The sequence below is a fragment of the Leopardus geoffroyi genome, chromosome B2 (genome assembly GCF_018350155.1).
Source record: "Leopardus geoffroyi isolate Oge1 chromosome B2, O.geoffroyi_Oge1_pat1.0, whole genome shotgun sequence".
Taxonomy (NCBI): Eukaryota; Metazoa; Chordata; class Mammalia; order Carnivora; family Felidae; genus Leopardus; species Leopardus geoffroyi.
The window spans coordinates 17,077,248-17,098,168 of NC_059332.1; the positions used below are offsets into that span (position 1 = coordinate 17,077,248).

Below are 20,921 nucleotides of genomic sequence, written 5' to 3' on the forward strand. Positions count from 1 at the left end.
GTTTTGTTCCTAGTACACGATGTCAGCCAGGAAATCTGTCCCCTCTACAAGGGCAGGAACTCAGAGTTACACAAGTCCATTTGTTTCCAGGCCTCTGTGATCTCTTTGTGTCCTCTTTGTTTTGTATACCTCTTGATTTATGAGACTAGGGGAGATGATCGCTTCTCATTTAACTTATTTTGAAGATGATCAATGACCAATCGCATCTACAGAGATGCTATTTCTAAATAAGTTTACATGCTGAGGTTCAAGCTGGACATAAAGGCCATTCAACCCAGAACATTATCCCTATTTTGCAAATGAGGGAATTGAGGGTCAGAGGTCTTTGGATATCAAATTCCAGCTTTTTAAAAAAAATTTAACTTTATTTATTTATTTGAGAGAGAGAGAGAGAGAGAACACACACACACATATGCACACACACACACATACACACACACAAGTGGGGAGGAGCAGAGAGAGGAGAGAGCGCGCTGAGCCTGATTCGGGACTTGAACTCACAAACCGTGAGATCATGACCTGAGCCGAGATCAAGAGTCAGATGCTTATCAACTGAGTGACCCAGGCGCCTCTCAAATTCCAGATTTTAATTCTTCTCACTCATCTGTCTCAATTACAACCTGCTACAGATGGTCATTTGCTGTTCATTGCCTCTAGACCTCCTCACAGCCCCGAAAGGTAGACATTATTGTCCCAAATGTTAAGGATAAAGAAACTGAGGCTCAGTGAGGTTGGTGCATTTTCCCAAGGAGGAATTACCCAAGAAGAATGGAATCCAAGCCCAGTCTGGTAGCTTTGGATGCTTGGCCCCTTTCCTTTATGTCGTGTGATCTCCACCAAATCTTGCTTCTGTTTCCTTCATAATGTCTAGATGGTTAACCTTTCTTTCTGTGTCCTCAAGGTCAAAATGTTAAACAGGTTCAGTTTAAGGCTTCTGGAGCAATATGGGAAGGGTGTAGGCCCAAGAAAACCTCATTATTGTGGAAGAGCCTCTTTCCTGGGCCTCACAGCTTGAATGGCCATGAAAATGGGTTAAATGGACATTGAATAGAAATACAAAGGGCTGATGGAGGAGTAGAGCAGAACTATTCAGCCTTGGGATCCCTGGGAACTGTAAACATACTTATGCCCAGATCCCTCCTCCAGAGATTTGAATCCATCTGGGCTATAGATTAGGCATTGGGAATTTAAATTTTTTTTAATGTTTTATTATTTTTTTTTTTTTAAGACAGAGAGAGACAGAGCATGAGTGGAGATGGGGCAGAGAGAGAGGGAGACACAGAATCTGAAGCAGGCTCCAGGCTCTGAGCTGTCAGCACAGAGCCTGACGCGGGGCTCGAACTCACAAACTATGAGATCATGACCTGAGCCGAAGTCAGACGCTCAACCGACTGAGCCACCCGGGCGCACCCTAGGCATTGGGAATTTTAAAAGCACCTCTAGGTCACTCCAGTGTGCAGCCAAAGTTGGAAGCACTGATGTATGGGAATTCTCCTTGGATTTTCCTTGGACATGGTGGCAGCTGAAGTCTGATTGAACATAATAAGTTTCAGGTTGTTTTAAACATCACCCGGAAGAACCTTCTTTCCAAGCTGCCTTCTAGAGTCCAGCCATCCTAATGCTCAGCAAATCTGGTGGCGTGACTGCCTGGTTCCTTTGGATGTAACTTTGAGGCAGAGTGTGGGGCCAGGATCTGAGAACGGTTCAAAGGCCTCTGCAGGCTTTGTGGTTGGGCATCCTCATGCTTACCTCAGACCTCAACACACTTCCCTAGAAGCAAAAGAGCCCAGACTGTGAGGACACGGTGGGAGCCCCTTGTGGGAATTCTGCCGGGGGTCAGGCTTTGGACGGGAACTGCAGCATGGCCTCTCCCTTGGGTCTCTAGCCTGCTGGCCGACGCTGCAGACTTTGGACTTGCCAGCCTCTACGACTGCATGAGCCCATCACTTAAAATGCCCCCCCTCACTTATGTATGTACATATATATATATATATATGTACACACACATATGCACACAGACACTAAACCTTATTGGTTCTGTTTCTTTGGAGAACCCTGACTAATCCACTCTACTTTTCCTCTTCCCTGCCCTGGCTTTCTTTCCCTGGGTCTGCCTTCCAGCCCTGCTTCACGCCTACCCCCACTCATTCGCCCCTCTCCAGATCATTTGCCTGCAGTGCCTGTGACTCATAGGCCTATAATAAGCCCTCAGCTTCCGTTTGCCAAACTCTCTCTCTCTCTCTCTCTCTCTCTCTCTCTCTCTTCCCTTCATTCAAGAATCGCCCAAAATCCTACATCATCCAATCAAAGACACAACAGTCTGCCCTCCCTCGGATAAGCCCATTCAGTGGAACAGATTTCAGCAAGAAAACCCTAGTGTTGGAGCGTTGCTTGGAAAATGAACTTGCAAGACTGTTCCACACGTGACTCTGAGGGGGCTTGGGGTTTCAAAATGCTCTGCCTCAGATGGGCATGGGCTGGACCGCACAGGGAAGATGTCTGCCTGCCTGGTACATCTTCACATGTGCTAATGACCCTACAGGGCTGTGGTCTTGGGTGTGGCTTTCTGATTGAGGTGCTAAAGGCCACTGTCCTCCACAGTTAACAGATTTTACAACCAACCTCACGTTACCATCTTGGTCCTATAGCATTGCTTTCCAGGGGAACTGGGTGAGAAGGTGTGAAGGAATCAGAGCAAACCCATAAGCATATGTCCTCTTGACTTTGGGCCACTGTGCTTTCCTCCTGGAAGCAAGTCTAATTATTATACAAGTTCAGTGCAGATGGTCAATACATAAAGTTCCCATCGGGGAGAACAGTTACTGATCTGGTGGCCCATTAACCCTACCTGTGTTTCCTGGCAGGCTGTCCCAGGGTCAAAGGTCATCAGTAACTGGAATGGGAAGAGGAGCCATGGCCAAACCAGTTACTACAAAAGACCTGCTGGGGTCTCGTCGCTGTCTCCTATGTCCACTATGGTTGATGGACAGTTGGGGGGTGGGGGGGACACTGGGGAGAGACCTTGTGCTGTTGCTGTAACCACCATTAGACCACACTCCCAGGAGATACTGTGGGAGACACTGCCTGAAGTCCCCACCAAAGATCCCTGAATGCCTTGAGGAGAGGGTGGTAGGCAGAGATAAAGAAAGCCCAAGGCATGAGTTCATATTTTAGGGGGGAAATGTAATGTCAGAAAGAGCACAAACACGATAGGCAGGCAAAATTCAGTTAGTCCCATTACCGCAACATTTACCATTTTGGGTGACTCATTCACCCTTCACAGCTGGGCTTCCTCATCTATAAATTGAAGGCACAATACCTACCTTGTGCTAGAGTGACTGTAATGTATGGATGGAATGTCGTAATGGACCTAGAATACAGCCCAGTGTCTGGAAACCAATAAACATCCATGTCCTTCTCTGCTCTCTTGACTCAAAGCCTCTATTAATCCAATGAAGGATATTTATAGGTTATCATTTGTGATCCTGCAGATTCAGTGTTAAGTCACAGAGGACAAAGCGGCTAATGAGGGCACCGGGGGGCAGAAGATTTTAAAGGAACGGACACTAACTAATTGTCTGAATGCCTTCACAAGATCAACAAGAAGGTCCCCAAAATTCCCTGACTTCAAGTACAAATAAGAGACCATTACATAGCACCCAGCAGAGTAAAAGCGGGAGAAAGCAATACACGATTGTAAATGCATAGACTCTAGTAATCCTAGTTTTTGGAACCCTGCAAGTCTTCATAAAGCCCTAAAATTTCAACAAACATTGCTACTTTAGAGTGGTTTGCATCAGGGCATAAAGTGCGTTGCAGCTTCCTCCTTCTTGCCATCCCATATATGGGAAAACCTTCCAAGCAGTCCTCGTGTTACAGGGTCCTAGAGATAAGTTCAGTTTTAAATTCACACAAGACAATCCTTGACATTTGGAAATGTAGCCTTTAAAGCACATGTGCTGAGTTTCAATTCTCTCATCTTGTAATAAGATGACGTGGCAGGACGTCCTTACAACGGTAGTATAAATTTAATGGGGTCGGGGAGGAAATCTAGTCTCTGTGGGTCTTTGACTACATTTGTCTGTCTCATGAATAATTCTAGGCCTACAATTAAATGGCATGATGAGAGCCCTCTGGTGGCTAAATGGGCTCTTCCCCTTATTTTAGAGATAGGAAAACTAATTATCTTGTGTTTTGAAAGTTCTGTGTCTTGTTCCAATTAAGCAACTTTCTGCATGAACTTCATCTTTTCTCCACCTGTGCCCCTTCACCCTCGGGTAAAGAGATGATAAGATTTTTTATTTTCAATCTCTTTGATGCTCACCCTCGGCACATATCTGGGCAATTATTTAATCTACCTTCTGAAGAGAGAAAACACATTTTTACAAATTTCATCTTCAGACATTCATCTAACAAATATCTACTGTGTATCTATCACAAGTCAAACACCATATGAGATTCTGTAAGAGATACAAGGACATTTAAAGTATAATCTCCAATTGCAAGAAGCTTATGGTACAATATAGAAAAGAATAGCCTTGAATTTTTTAAAATGTGGGTTTTGTTTTACTAAAACTTGGTAATTTTATCAGCTACAGAAATTTCTTCTAAGAGGTATGCTCTTGGGTTCTCTGTCTTCTATCTGCCCAGGTCCCGTACCAGGAACCTGAGCACCATTCTGAACTTTCCCTTCTCCCACTCACCGATACAGTTATCCGCCGTGCCTTGCCAATTCTGTTTCTCTTTGTTTCTATTGATGTCAGCTTAGCTTAAGGCACTATCATTTCAGTTTATCACAACATACTTTAAAAAATATATGTGGGGCTCCTGAGTGGCTCAGTCGGTTGAGTGTCTTGATTTTAACTCGAGTCATGATTCCAGGGTCGTGGGCTCGAGCCCTGTCCTGGGCTCCGTGTGGAGTGTGGAGCCTGCTTGGGATTCTCTCTCTCTCTGCCTCTGCCCCTCTCCCCAAATCATGCACTCTCTTTCTCTCTTGAAAAATTATAAAAATATATATATATATTTAAAAATTACTTTGAGTGGTTAATACACACATTATAAAATTCAAAATATACAATAATGAATGCATTAAAAGCAAGTCTCTTTCATACCCTTATTCCTTGGCTACACAGTCCCCCTCTGCAAAGGCAACTACAATTCCAGTCTCTTGCATATGCTTCCAGAGATATTGCCTTCATGTGCAATCATAAATAGATGTTTTTTTCACAAGTGACAACATGCTTTTCTGCACCTTGCTTTCACATCTTTCAGTACATGATGGAGAAAATTCTAAATCAGTATAAAGAGGTCTGCTGCATTCCTTTTTAAGAAATGCATAGAATTCCATTATATGTATATTGCCATACTTTGTGTAATCAGTTCCCTTTAGATGGAAATTCAGATGGTTTCCAATCTTTTGCTATTGTAAGTCAATGCTGCAATAAAGATCTTCAAACAGACATCATTTTGCATATGTGCCAGAATATACTTGGGATAAATTTCTAGAAATGGAATTTTTGGATCAAAGGAAATGTGTATTTTTACTCTTGATAGTTATTGCCAAATTACTCTTCTTCGAGGTTTCACCAGTGTCTACCTTTGCTGACAAAATATGAGACCCTGTTTCCCCAAATCTTCAAAAGTACAGTGGGTTATACAGTTTTATGGGTAGACACGGCATCTCTCTATAGTTTTAATTTATATGATTCTTATTTTGAATGAGGTTGAACCCCTTGTCATGTTTAAGATGTATCTTAATATGTATTATTTGTATGTGTTTTTAACGCACAGACTTTTGTACCTTTTATTTTTCTCTTTGGGGTTTTTTATTTTGTATTGAACTTCAGGAGCCTATAGTGGGCAGCCTCTAAGACATTCCAGATGACCTTCACTCCCTGACATCCACATTCAGTCATAGGTACCTCCCACACTGTACCAGGTGGTCTCAGTGACCAACAGTGTAGGGCAGAAGGAATGGTGTGTCATTTTCAATATTAGTCTGTAAAACACATTTGGCTTCTCTTTTGGTGACTCTTTCTCATGAGTCACTTGTTCTGGAGTAAAACCAGTTGCAACGTCAGCCAGCTGCTGATGGAGAAGTCTACGTGGTGAGGAACTGACACCTTCAGCAAGTGACTAGGGAGGATGTGAGGTTTCCTGCCAAGATTCACATGAAAGACCTTAGAAGGGGGCCCTCTAGCCCCAGCTGAGCCTTCAGATGAGACCGCAGCCCCAGCTGACCGCAGTCTTGACTGCAATCTTACGACAGACTCTGAGCCACAATCATCCTGCTAAGCTACTCCCATATTCTTGTACCTCAGAAACTGAGAGGTACGAAACGTTTGTTGTCCTAAGCTGCTAAATTTGGGGGTAATTTGTTATGCATCAGTCAACCATAATATAGAGCTCTAAATATGTTAAGAAAATCACTCCTTTCTCTTGAGTTTGAGCTTCTTTGAGTTTCAAATACTTCTTCCTATTTGTTGAATGTCTGTTTTCCTTCATCCTTATGATTTCTTTCCTTTTTATGTCCTTTATTTCTTCCTACGCAGAATTTAAAATTTTTACATAGTGAAATTTACCAATTTAGGTATTTTTATACCTAGAAATTATGAAAAAGGACCTATTAGAGATATTCAAAATTTTATTTTCCTCTATTTCCAATAATGAAGGGCTAGGCCATTTGAACCAACATGCTAAAATCAATGGAAAATATAATTTTCTAATCTCTTTAAAAACATGAAAAAAATAACAATAGGAAATTATCAGACCAAGTCTAAGAGGCTCCAAGAACCCATAAAGGCAAGAAAAGCAACAAAAGCCCTTTGCCCTGAAGACATATTTGGGGGACTTACATACCTGTTTTGAAGACTTTACAGAGAAAGAAGTCAAAGCTCAGTGTCTACCAGGTTGAAAAGTTAATATTAGACACCTCTCTTGTGTTAACCTAGAATCCCAAAGGAAGAATCCTCAGGATAAAGATAAATCAGAAGTAAAACAAGCCACTCCTCCCCCCCCCACTGCCCCCATAAAAAAAACCCTCCCAAGATAGAGATGGCATAATGTTGGATAGGGCAAAGGAGTGGGGAAACACACACACACACACACACACACACACACACACAATCTGTCCCTGGGTAGTTCTACCCAGAGGCTAGCCCCCTGAGAAATTATAACCTAAATTAAAAACCCAAGAGTAGTGCAGAAAACTTTAAGCCATGACTTAATTTGAATTGATTACAGAGAGATAGTGTCCCCACATGTCTGGCAGAAGCCAATGCAAAACTGAAAAAGAGCTCTTTCACCCAAGCCACGGTAACCACCAAAAATCGTGTCTCATAGATAGTGAGCAGTGCAAAGTCATGATAGCCTAGCCACAAGAAAATAAGTTATAAACAGTGGGAGAAAAAAAAAACCCAGCAGAAAAAAGAAACCTCACTATCTAAGCAGATCCTGAAAGACTTAAGTTTCCCGAACAATCAGAAGCAAATTATAAAATAGCTATGCTTAAAGAAATGAGAATTAAAACTACCTACAGTAAACAGGAACTTGGGGTGGGGGCAGGGAGAGTGACCTAACAGATTTGAAAAGTAACCAAACGGAACATCAGAAATGAAAAATACAAAAATGGAAATTAAAAACTCAAAGGAGGAGTCTGAGAGCAGAATCAACTAAGCTGCAAAGAACAAAAAGATCAAAGAAATGATCCCAACTGTAGAACAGAGAGACACAAATGGGAAACATAAGTGGGTAGTTAAGGGAAATGGAAGCTTGAAGGAGGTTTACCATGGCAGAACCTGAAGAAAATTACATAAAAAAGCCCAACTACCAGAATGAATTAGTGAATTTACCAATAGATGATACAAGGTCAATATACAAAAAGTAATTGACTTGCTATATATTAATGGTAAATATTTGGGAAATAAGATTTTTAAAAACACCATTGATAAAAGTGTAAACACATAAAAGACTTAAGAGTCTTTTTGTTATTAGGGTAGAATTTATATACAGTGAAACGCACACATCTTACCTGTTTGATTTGGTGACTTCGGACAAACGCATACACCTCTGAATCCTATCCCACACCCACCTCCATCAAGATAGAAAACATTTCCATCACTCCAGAAAGCTTACTTATGCCCCTTCCCACTCAAAACCTGTTCCACCTCCGACCCCTGGCAACCACTTTGATTCCTTTCACCATAGATTAACATTATCTATTATAGAATTTCGTATCAATTGCATAGGATGTACTCTTTTGTGTCTAGCTTCTTACCCTCAGCATGGACATGATGTTCTTGAGGTTCCCATGTCTTTGCATCCACATTTCAATCTTTTTGTTGCTTTTAATGTGTATGGGTTTATCACAATCTGGTTTTCCATAATCCTACTGATAGACATTTCAGTCAATTACAGTTTGAGCCATTGTAAATAAAGTTGCCATGAACAATCCTGTGCAAGTACTTTTGTGGCTACATATTGAACCATTTTCTCTTTTCTCCTAGGAAAATAATTAACAGTGGAACTGCGGAGTCAACATGCACTCACCCCACTGTACTAGGATTACCCACAAAAATGGCTGCCCCATTGGATTGTAAGCTCTTGAAAGACGAGGCATTAACCATGTATTTCTTGAGTTCATATACTGAGGAGAAAGCACAAGAGACACAAAATACGTAAGTAGACAATATATCTTCAATCCAGCTTGTCTTGGTTATGCCATGGTACACTTCAGGGATATGAACACCTAATTAAAAAGTCCTTTTGGGGTACCTGGGTGGCTCAGTCAGTTGATCATCTGACTCTTGATTTCAGCTTGGGTCATGATCTCACAGTTTGTGAGCTGAAGCACATCAGGATTGGGGTCTGTGCTGACAGCGCAGAGCCTGGTTGGGATTCTCTCTCCTTCCCTCTCTCTCTCTCTGCCCCTCCCCCCCATCCTGTGTGTGTGTGTCTCTCTCTCTCAAAATAAATACAAAATAAAAAAAATCTTCAAAAATTTCTTGTAACAATTTTGTGAAATAAATCCCATGAAAAAGGCGCAAGGACTTTTGAATCTCTATGATAACTATTTATTTTTATTTTTTTTTAAGATTTTTTTTTCTTTTCTGAGAGAGAGAGAGTGAGAACAAATGGGGGAAGTGACAGGGAAGGAGAGGGAATCCCAAGACTTGGGGCTCAATCTCACGATCATGACCCGAAATCATGACCTGAGCCGAAGTCAAGAGTTGGCCACCTAACCGACTGAGCCACCCAGGAGCCCCTCTAATGATGACTATTTTTAAATAGTTAATATTTATTAAGCCCTAACAATACAAAACAATTTACAATGATCATCACATTCATGCCTTATACTCTGGAAAGTTAGTGCCAGGAGACTAAGGTTTATAGAAGTTAAGTCATTTGCTTAATGTCACACAGCTAAAAATTGGAGGGCCTGCAATGAATCTGAAAGAGGGATTTTGATTCATTATTTCAATAAGTATTACGTTTCAGTACTTATTTTTAAAAAGCTGTTTTGGTCCAAATTTTCCGACACCAGAAATAAAAATGATCATAACAAAATCTGCATCACCTGTGTACTATAGGGATCCAAGGATCTCACTTATTGAATAATAATTTATTCTGTAAGCAGAAAAGCACGATACACAGGTAGCATCTCCCCCTCATTGCCATTACCATCACCATCATCATCATTTTTTAAAAAAAGTTTTAAATGTTTATTATTGAGAAACAGAGAGAGACAGAGCGTGAGCATGGGAGGGTAGAGAGAAGGGGAGGCACAGAACCCGCAACTCAGCAGGCTGAGCTGTCAGCACAGAGCCCGGTGCAGGGCTCGGACTCGCGAACTGCGAGATCATGACCTGAGCTGAAGTCACACACTTGACCGACTGAGCCACCCAGGCGCCCCACCATCATCATTATTTGACGACCTATTAACCGTGTGTCCTTAGCTATGTGACTGTTAACTTCTAAAAAGGAGATGCTAATCCTACCATCATGTTGTGACAATCGGAAGATACAATGTATCTTATATCACCTTCCACCTGTTCCTACCACGGTGCTTTTCCTTCCTGGCCAACTGGTCAACCCCTGGTAGGGTGGAGGGCTCCCAATCAGAATTCTCCTGCTCTCAGCCTTACCGAAGCTTTGCACAGAGCCACTATTCAGAATGTCCATTACAAAAGTATCTGGGGCCAGTTTCCAGCAACTTGTCCAAGCATTTGCAAACCCCAGCCTCCCCTGTTCTCTCATGGAAGCTTGCAGGTTTCGAGTTTAAATGCCGCACCTCTGACTTTTCAGTAATACGAATAAAGGGAACGGTGTGTATAAACTGGCGGTCGATTTTTCTAAACACAAAGTACCGCGCTTACAGCCATATTCATTTCTACATCAACCAGGAAATAAGATTCATACTTTGTTTTGCTATTTTGAGTTATCTTTTGAGCCTTGGAACACTGACATTATATTATCGTCAATGGAAAGCATCATTTGCAGAGGAAATTTGAAAGCTACAAGTCCTCGCTACATCACAGGCCACGTTCATAACTACAGAGCGAAGGGACAGGGGTGCAACTCTTCTGACCTCATAGCCACCAAGAGGGGTTGGTGGCCAGTTGATTCTGCTGCAGCAGTTGGCACACGACCCCATTCCCCGCCAAGCCTGGGACTGTCAAAGAAAGGGATCACGTAGACGCCATGGGGCTCAAAAGCTGCCAAGACCCTGGCCACCCTCCGCTTGCTCCTATGCCAAGGGATGGGCAGTGAATGCCTAGTCAACATGAAGAACCTCAGACAGATGTGACTCTGCCCAGGGCCAGGCCGGGGCAGCCACCAGCCTGATCCCTCTACGTGCCCCCCCCCCCCCCCGCCCCAGCCCAGTCTGGCCTGATGCCCCCAAGGTCGGTGCACCTGCTTCCGGTCCTCGCTCTGCTCCTCCCCCAGCAGCGCCTTCTACCACGCATGCGCTCCGCCCCTCCCTCTGTCATGGTGCCACTGGCTTTCTGTCACGCTCCCCATTTCTGTCCCAAGGGTTACAGGTAAACTGCCACCGAGGTTGATAAATTTGTTCACTCTTTTTTACAGTTTCCTCTACTGAGGTCACGTTGGCAGCTGTTTCCCTATTTAGGAACTTAAATGCAGTCCTCCGGTGGGTATCCTGGGAAGCTATTCTGTGCAGCACCACGCCGCCACCGGTGACTCCTCTTCCTCCCTCCACCTGCTCTGTGCTCTACAGACAACAGTTAGTCCCTGACTGCTTCCGGCCCCAGGTAGGCCTGCCTTTCAGTTCACCGGAGCTCTCCTGCCGGGAGTCAACGGACAAACACCTCATTCCCTCCTCGCTGGGAACTGGATGCAAATATGGTCAGTGGGGAAAGTCATGGTCGGAGTCCTCTTTCTTCAAACGCAGAGGCCTTTCCGCACAAAAGGTCCCCGGGGCCCCCGCTGGCCATATGTAAATTGATCCACGGGCCCAGGGTTTAGCTGGTCAGAACAAAATAGACCTGCTCTCAGGTGCTCTCACACTGGTTACAGCCCCAACACCCAACACGTGACCCAAGAGCATAGCCTCCAGGACTGCGCGTGGTGGCAGCCCGCCCCCACCCCTCTTGCCCAGTCGCCCCAGAGGCCCCTGAGACGACTCTGAAGAAGGCAGTGGTTTTGTGTTTGTGTGTTTGGGATTTGTTTGTTTGGGAGGGCAGAGAGAAGGAAAGACAGAATCCCTCGGCAGGCCCCACGCCATCGACGCAGAGCCCGATGCAGGCCTTGAACTCACCGACGATGAGATCATGACCTACGCAGCGATCAAGAGTCAGCCTCCTAACCGACTGGGCCACCCAGGTGTCCCTGTGTGTTGGTTTTCTTCTTCTTTTTTTTTAAACTGTGCTTTGTAATCCTCTGTTCTCAAAGATGATGCTTCTCTTTTCATTTGTTTCCCATTCTGTCCGTGGTGGAAATGCAGGGAGTCTGAGAAGATAACACACAGGCTTCTGGTTCATTACAGGGCAGGTGTGAACCCTAGATGTGAATTTGAGCCCGTTGGAAGGTACGTTTCTAAGGCGCAAGCCCATTCTGAAGGATCGCCCAGGACACGTCTTCCCTGGAGACCCCCACGGTAGCAGACACTTGCCTCCTGAAGGGTTGAAGACAGGTAGAGATTGTTCCGTTTGACCTCTGAGTTTGACTGGAGGCAAGTCCTTTAAACCTACACAGGCCACTCAAGCCCCCATGGTCCTTCTCTGTGTCTCTGAGAGCCTAAATGTCCCTCAGTGTTTTTTGATAACGGCCTCTTCGTTTTCACACAGACTGACCTATTAGTTCCATTTGTTTATTAGAATCAAGGTACCCTTATTTATTGGAATATCAATGGGCAGAATGACACCAAGAATTATAACAGCCCAGAGAGGGCCCGAGGTCATACACAGGAGCCTGAGGAAAAGTGAAGGCAGAGAAGCAGTCAAAATAATATGTTACATCTATGGTACCTGTCACAGTTTACGAGGCACTTTTACATGTATGATCTATAATAATCTAAGTTCTTGGTGGCAAATCACAGAAGCACTTTCTGGCTAATGGCAACAGAAATAAACGCATCGGAAAGGCAATGTATCGGTTCACAGGATTTACACGAACACCAAACACGGAGAACAGTCAGGAACGAAGGGGACCTGGTTCCATGTGGCACGACCACATGGTCACATCCTGTCTGAAAGCTGAGCGAGGCACTGCTCCCCCTGCCTCTGACCTCAGAGATTGACCTCTAATAGTCTCTGAGTCTTTGTGTCCCTCCCCCCAGATTCAAAGTTCCAGGTAGGCACATCTGCTTGATCTCGCCTGTGCCCCAGCGGTCGGAATGGGGGTGGGGGGTGTCAGGCAAGAAGAGATAATGTCCATTTCCCTCACCCCTCACCTCTTGGTGTTTGATACTGAGTAGCTGTATTAGTTTCTACTGCTGCATAATAGCTAGCACAGACTTAGTTTAAAATGACAGTCACCTATTACCTTACAGCTTCTGTGGACCAGAGTTCCACCACATTCTTAGCTGGGCTTTCTGCTCATGGTCTCACCAGGTTGTAATGGAGGCGTTGGCTGGACTGTATTCCCACTGGGAGGCTCAACTGGACACAAGCCCGTTTCCAAGCTCCCTCAGATGATGGTGGAATTTTTTTATTTGCAGCCGTATGGCTGAAATCCCTGATTTCTTGGTAGCTATCCACTGGGACCATTTTCAGCTCCCTGAAGCCACACTCAAGTCCCTGCCAAGTTCACAGGCCCACCCTCCATAGAGAGCTCACAGCAAGACTGTTGACTTCAGAGTCAGCAGGAGCACCTCTCTGGCTTTATATCTCCTTTTAGGAAAGCTATAGTTCCTCTTTCAAGGTTCACTTGATTAGGCCAGGCCCACCCTTTTTGATGAACTCCTAGTCAACTGATGAGTAATCCTTTCATAGCGGTGAAACCCTATCATGGTCACAGGTCCTGCCCACACTCAAGGGGAGGAGATTATACAGGGTATATAAACCAGGGGATGGGAATCTTGGGGCCCATCTTTGAATTCAGCTTATCACACTGGAAAATGTCAAGCACTTCCCTACTTTTAATCTCCTTGGAGCAGGAGATCAGGTATAAACTTTACAGCTTTACAGAGGTTAAAAAAAAAAAAAGACTCTGAGAAGCCAGAGTGATTTGGTTCTAGCCACAGAGTTAAGAAGTAGTTGAATTGGAAGTTGTCAGCAGAGCTTTCCAAAGGTAAATGGAAATAAGCAGCAACAAATATAAACATTCATGAAAAAAAGTTATGTGATCATACGTGGTGCTACAGGCTCTGATGGAAAGAAGAAAGAAAGAGCAAAGATGGGAAATTATGACTAATGAACCCACGGCCTGCTGTAGGAGGCCATTCTGGAGCTACTGGAAACAATGCCAGTAAAGAACATGAGCTGTCCATTTGATGTCAGAGAGAATAACAGGCATCTGGGACGTGATTGCTATATTTAAAAGAGGGAAGTCGCAGCAACTTTCAAAGGTGAATGGACGAGTTGGCACAGGTCTCCCAAAAAGACCAAACAGGAGCTAGAGAGATCGCCACTGAGACGCTGAAGTTTTCTCTAGCTCGACCCTTCCTGTTCTTCCCTTCATAGCTCAGAGACCAGCCTGTCTCCTAAGGAATCGTTCTATGACAGGCTTATCAAAGAGACCTTGAGCTTATGTCCAGCCAACTATATTATTTCCTTTATCATCAGCCTGAAATTTTCCCTGAAGACTTTTTTTAATTTTTTTTTTTTTATTTTTATGAGTTTTACGTAGTTAAGTAATAATCTGTACACCCAACCTGGGGCTTGAACTCACAACCGTGAGATCAAGAGTTGTATGCTCTACCAACTGAGCCAGCCAGGCACCCCTCCCCCAAAAGCTTTAGATATTTCGATTTTAAAAGGTAGGATATCGAGGGGGCACCTGGGTGGCTCATTCGGTAGAGCGTCCAACTCTTGATCTCGGCTCAGGGCATGATCTCACGGTTCGTGAGATTGAGCCCCAAGTCAAGGCTCTGTGCTGTCAGCATGAAGCCTGCTTGGGATTCTTTATCTCCCTTTGCCTCTGCCCCCTCCTCGCTCATTCCCACTCTCTTGAAATAAATAAATAAAATCTTAAAAAAAAAAAAAAGCTAGGATATAGAATGATAAAAGGGTTAAGGTTCTCAATGATATAGCTTGATATTCTGCAAATAACAAAATTTTGTCTTTCAAGAATATACAGGGGCGCCTGGGTGGCACAGTCGGTTAAGCGTCCGACTTCAGCCAGGTCACGATCTCGCGGTCCGTGGGTTCGAGCCCCGCGTCGGGCTCTGGGCTGATGGCTCAGAGCCTGGAGCCTGTTTCCGATTCTGTGTCTCCCTCTCTCTCTGCCCCTCCCCCGTTCATGCTCTGTCTCTCTCTGTCCCAAAAATAAATAAACGTTGAAAAAAAAAAAAAAAAAGAATATACAAGTAAAAGCTGGATAGGTCTTTGAACCCATGTCTGTGCATGAAAAACATACGTGTAAAGCAGTGAGAGCAGAGTTTTAAAAAATATATTCAAATGTGTCCGAACACACAATAATATATTTAACTTCTATTCACACACATGCCACATGAAATGAGTAACGGTAAGTTACAGGAAAACCTTTGTACCGATCCTGGCCATGCCACTGTCCAGCAGTGTGACCCTGGAGATATAACTTAGCCTATCTAGGCCTCAATTTTTCTCATCTACAGGGATAAAAAGTTAGAAATTTTGATTTCTTCCAACTTTAAAATTTAGTAGTTCTTCAATAAGCTGGTTAACGTGCAACAGTCCATATTGGGAAAGAACATCCTACTTTTCCATCTTAGGTGAGAGGGCTACCTCTTGATAATCACGGGAGACCATGAACTTGATTGCACTTTGGATTACATTCAACTAAGCCTATCGTCCAGCCCTTTTGGTTATTCTGGGATACTTGCTGTCTGTAGAACTACTTTCCATAGCGATATATATCTAGCTATTTAGAATTACGCACATGTGCCCGCGCGCACGTGCGCGCGCGCACACACACACACACACACACACACACACACCAAAAATACGAAGACAGCAGCAGGGTCAGCGGGTTAACAGGGAAGAGTAGCTGAGTTAGCCGAGGTCTAGAGGACAAGAGAATGGAAGAATTCCCAGGCCCTCAGAGCTTTTGCAAATTGACATCATCCATATGTATCACCATTAATTATAATAATCATCTCCTACAACAAGTGCTCTGCTTGACCCTACGCCCACGTTTTATTTATTTATTTTTTAAGCATTTCTTCCTCCTTCATCTACTCTCTGAGCTGATTAATTAACTGCAGTGAAAGATAAGAGAGGTCTCTGCCACATGGTCTTTTTGGCCTATCCCTGCTTCCTACTATCTTACAACACTTCTAACGCTTCTTAAAAAACAACAGTTACATTTTAGCGCGACCAACAGGAGAGCTGGTTCTGTTCTCTTAACCCCTCACTTTCCATTTTTATTGTAGCGGAGCAAGGCACCGGGATCAGAATCCAAATCCTGTCTGGGACAGGTAGGCTCTCTGGGACACATGCCCACTCTTTTTCCAGTCTATGCAAGGGGAGTGCATATTCTTGCTATGACCTTCTTAAAAGCCAACAGTATTCTCTTCTGGAGAGATATGGAATCTCATCTTTTTAGAAAAAGGAAAAAAAAAATGGCTGTCCACTTTGTTGCTTCACTTATCCCACCAACCAACACAGTTGGACATCCTCTGAAGTTATCGTTGAGGTAACTTAACACGTAGTATCTCAAGTTTGTCATCCACAGTCCAAATTTCAATGATTCCTCCCTTGTCCACTACCTTAACTTACTCTCTTTACACTTAGAAATTACCTGCAAATTACCTTACTCAATGCGCATGGTGCTTTCATTACTCAACCTTTCTGAGGTCAAGTTTTTTGTTTGGTTTACTTAGAGAGACATAGAAAGTGGGGAGAGGCAGGGAGAGACAGAGACAGAGAGAGGGAGAGAGAATCTTGAGTAGGCTCCCTGCCCAGTGCAGAGTCCAATTTGGGGCTCAGTCTCACAACACTGAGATCATGACCTGAGCTGAAATCAAGAGTCTGACACTTAATCAGCTGAACCACTCAGGCACCCCTGAGGTCAAGTTTTTATTAAGCACTCTGTTCTACGTGAAATTCTCCCCGCCTTTGGCTTCTGTGCCTTCTCTCCTTTTTTTTTTTTTCCCTCTTACCATTCTAATCATCCCTTGTCGGTCTTCTCTGGGGCTTTCCTTTCTACCTGCCCCTGAAATGTAGCTTTGATGCAAGCTTCGTAGCTTTGATGCAGGCTGGCTGGGTCTGAGGACTCAGAGGGGAGTCCTTGGCTTCAGGCAGGATAGAAATCATGTGTAAGCCAAGGAGAAGTGAGAGCAGAGTTGACTGAAGATGTGGAGTGTACACACAGAGTGTCTGGGAGACTCAGAAGGGAAAAGAGAGTGAGTCCCATCTTTACTCGGGGTCTGGGGTTTCTCTTGAGGGTTGTGGTACCGTGCACGTGTCTTCTCAGGCATCCAGGAACAAATACGAATGTGTAGGTGTCCTCCATAAGTCACTTACGCCCTGGAACCTGGGGGTCTTGATGAGCCTGTGGTCTCTGTGCTGAAGGACTCCAAAGAAATCATCAACACCACGACCTTCGCAAGGAGGACACACACGATCTGTTCTATAAGGCCTGTGTAAGGCGGGCGTGTAGGTCCTAGCAAGAATAGAAGCAGAAAAAGGAGTGAAAAAAGCAGTTTTTCCTGGGATCTCTTTAGTTTCCCTGCCTCAGCCTCATCCCATAACCCTTTGCTCCTTTTATTCATCCCACTTTTCCAGGCAGTTTCATCTAAATTCGTGATTTCACTTCCCATCCCTTCAATGACTACTCCTTAATCTATTTCTCCCCTAAAGACCTCCCTTCTGGAGCCCAGAGTTATGGATTCAGATACCTACTAAGAATCACCATTCACATGTTGACCAGATATCGTACGCTCAACTGGGCTATCTCCGTGTACTTGGGCTGCCATAACAAAACACCATAGAATGAGTGGCTTAAACAACAGAAACTTCTTTTCTCACAGTTCTGGGAGCTGGGAAGTCCAAGATCAAGAGACCAGACAGTTCAGTTCCTAGCGGGGGCCTTCCTCCTGGCTGACAGACGGCAACTTCTCTCTGCGCACGCACTTGACCTTTACTCAGTGCGTGCTCACGAAGAGAGAATTCTTTGTCTTCTTTTTCTTTGAAGAGCACTGACCTCATCATGAGGGTGCCACGCTCATGGCCTTATCAACCCTAGCCGCCTCGCAAAGACCACATCTCTAAATACCATCATCACTTTGGGGGTTAGGGATCCAACATATGAATTGGGGGGTGGGGGGAGCCACAAACATTCAGGTCATAATATGGGCCAAACCGAATGCCTCATCTTCCTTCCCAGACCTGCCCCACATGTGCTATGGGTCATGTCAATGGGAGACACTACCACTCACCCAGCTGCCTGCCTGGCAACCGGGAGGGCTCTCCTTCTAGGTTCTCTGCACCTGTTTCTTCATCTGTAAAACAACAATAGTATCTCCTTCACAAAGAGATCAAATGAGCTGATACGTGTAAAATGCTAATGAAATTCAAGGCACTAAGTTATCAGTAATATTGACTTAGATTCTCTCTAAAATAATGTTTTTAACCAACTCCACAAAAATGCTTCAGATCCTACCGTGTATAATACCCTTGGACTAACCACCTTCCCCCGACCTCTTCCTCTGCTACCTTGGCTTCCGGTAGCTCACTTCACACACGGAATACTGGGATTGCCACCTACCGACCTTTTCTTCATTGTTTCAGCTCGCTGTCCGATCCTTTCCTCACATAGCTACAAGAGTCATCCTTTCACATTGGAGCTCCTATCAGCACATATCTCTGGCCAAGTCTTCAAGGGCGCCACATGCTTTGGGGCAAAGCTCAAATTCCTCAGCGTCATCTAAAGTGCCCTTCGTGAGATGGCCCCTGCTTACTGTCTGGCCCCTGTTGGGAGAGGCAGCCCGCATGGGGGCCGAGTGTCTCTGCACACCCTTACCAAGCAGGCCAGACTGCAAGAATTGCCCTCTCCTGACACTGAGCAGTTTCTGCAGCCAGTCACATAGGGACCCAAGGAGATCCAGGTGATGACAGCATGGTCACTGTGTTTCTGCTTGCTCCCTTGGAGCGGGGGACTTGAGAGCTGCTTGCTTCAAAAGGGCTGTGCCTTTGGGTCTGGGTTCCTCAGCTTCAGAGCAAACCTACTGAATGTGTAGCATGCATCCGGGTCCATCACATGACTTCTGTGTCATCTGGGGGAAAAAGGAGACCAGTGCAAATATGCTGAAGATAAAGCTGCTTGCTACCCCGTTAATAATATAGTACTTTGTCTCTGACCCGGGAGTCTTGTGTCATCTGCCACAATCCACAAAACCATGCCAAGCTAACTTTTTAGCTTGCAAGTAGAGAAAATTCCATACCTTTCATGGTTTTTGACAGCCCCATCTCCTCCTATCTCTTGTTCCATCTCTCATCCTATGCTCTGGTTATACTGACCTGTTTCCTGTCCCTGTGCCTTGAAAGATGCTGATCCCACTTCCCCAAATCTTATCTACTTTCTTTTCTTTTTTTTTTTTTTAAGTTTATTTATTTATTTTGAGAGAGAGAAAGAGAGAGAGTGCATGTGTTTGTGCGAATAAGGAAGGGGCGGGGGGTAGGGAGAGAGAGAATCCCAAGCAGGCTTCGCGCTATCCACGCAGAGCCCAACGCGGGGCTCGAACTCACAAACCATGAGATCCAGCCAAAGTCAAGAGCCAGACACTTAACCGACTGAGCCACCCAGGCATCTTTCCTTTATTTTTGACCAGCCTTCCAGACTTCCAGTGGGATTTTGGTGCCATTCATCTCTTCTTTCGCGGCACCCCGAGCACATCTCATTAATTAGAATCCTTGCCACATTGCACCATGACTTCTTTCGCTCGTGCAGCTTCTCCGCTGGAAAGGAAGCTTCTTGAAGGTAGGGGTCATGTTTTGTCTTTGCGTGCCTCGTGTCTAGAGACTTTATCCTGCAATACTTGGCACGTAAATGTTCAATACATGTGCCATGTTGGAATGCATGACTAGATCCTAATGGGTTTGACCCATCCCGAAGGATGAACCCGGAATGAAATTGTCCTCTGTTTCTCTCTTTGCCTTTCACACTTCTTTTTCTCCTTACCTTCCCATTTCTTTTTTTTTTTTTTTTTTTTCTATTCTAAGCTACACTCTACTCTGTGTGCTTAGCTAGACACAAATAGACTTACGTGAGGCAAAAGTATGCCTGCAGAGCAGCAAGGTGGATTCCATGCACCATATGGGAAAATTAATCTCGCCTTATGTAATTGGTGCCTAAAGACAGAGACTCAAACTTCCTTCCTCTCCCAAATTTCCTGAGAGATTGCAAAAGAAATGGGTTCAGTGGCGGGGAGGGCGTGGCATTTATATCTTAAAATATTTTTAATTTTCTCTCTCTCTCTAACGCAGCCCTCCTGGCGACAGAGAACGGACTGTGGAGAAAGATAGTTGCCTAGGAGCCTGGCCAGCTTTAGATAAATTTTCTATCGCCGCAGTGGAAAACTTGGCTTTAAATGAGCCCTCTTTTCCACCTACAGAATCCCTAGGCAGTAAAGACCATGAGCCCAGAAGGTACATCCCAACATGTGTTAAATAAATGCATGCGCTAATAAATAATGTTCAATAGCGTGCATGAGTAACCCCCCGGAGGTACCTTAAAAATCAACATTTTCATAGGGAAACTGATAGTATTCTCTTTCCTGGGGAAGGTATATGTCTTGCCCTGCTTCCTGAATCACTGTCCTGGCTCTGGCTATGTCTTAGGAGTGAACTCAATGATAAAGTGGCTGAGGCTCCGTCCTCGTGGACTTTATTAGGGAGCCAGCTATGAAGTTGTTCTCTCGGCCTCCAACTCATCCTTGAGAACTCAGCTTTGTGATTCTGGCACCGATGCTGAAAACTCCGTGGTTTTTTTTTTTTTTTTTTTTTTTTTTCCACCAGTTTCCTCCACCTTTGCCTCTTCCAATAGGGAAGGGGATAGGGCATAACAGGCCGAGAAGGTCCCTTACATCTTCTTGTCTGTTTGCTACGGTCGTTAGCGTCACCCCAGCCTTACTCCTTCATAGTCTTAAGGAAACTCTCACGAATGGCAACCAGCCCATCTCCCGGCAGCCGCACTTTGCTGGACTTTGTTTCTGGTCGCTTCCCCCTGCCCCTGCCCCTCACCTGTGCCTGCTAACAGCCCTGGTGGCAGCCTGTCTGCCCTCCTGGTCACATTTTCCTCCTTGCCTCCCCGCTCTTCCCTCT

At 44.6% G+C, this 20,921-nt stretch overlaps 2 long non-coding RNA genes across 8 annotated transcripts; one reads left to right on the plus strand and one right to left on the minus strand.

Moving 5' to 3' along the window:
* The first annotated feature begins 10,950 nt into the window (after nt 1-10,950).
* On the plus strand, nt 10,951-20,291 carry LOC123608033. Of its 7 annotated transcripts, none has more exons than XR_006717054.1 (6): nt 10,951-11,039; nt 11,129-11,364; nt 12,005-12,151; nt 16,031-16,075; nt 16,165-16,293; nt 20,085-20,291. It is a non-coding gene; the product is annotated as an uncharacterized LOC123608033 (long non-coding RNA). The 7 variants fall into 7 exon arrangements; XR_006717055.1 differs by having other exon boundaries at nt 10,984-11,039; nt 11,113-11,364; XR_006717050.1 differs by lacking the exon at nt 10,951-11,039 and having other exon boundaries at nt 11,046-11,364.
* LOC123608034 lies at nt 16,702-18,702 on the minus strand. The gene is made up of 2 exons (XR_006717057.1): nt 18,622-18,702; nt 16,702-17,262 (listed from the first exon to the last, which is right to left on the minus strand). It is a non-coding gene; the product is annotated as an uncharacterized LOC123608034 (long non-coding RNA).
* Nucleotides 20,292-20,921: the final 630 nt, after the last annotated feature.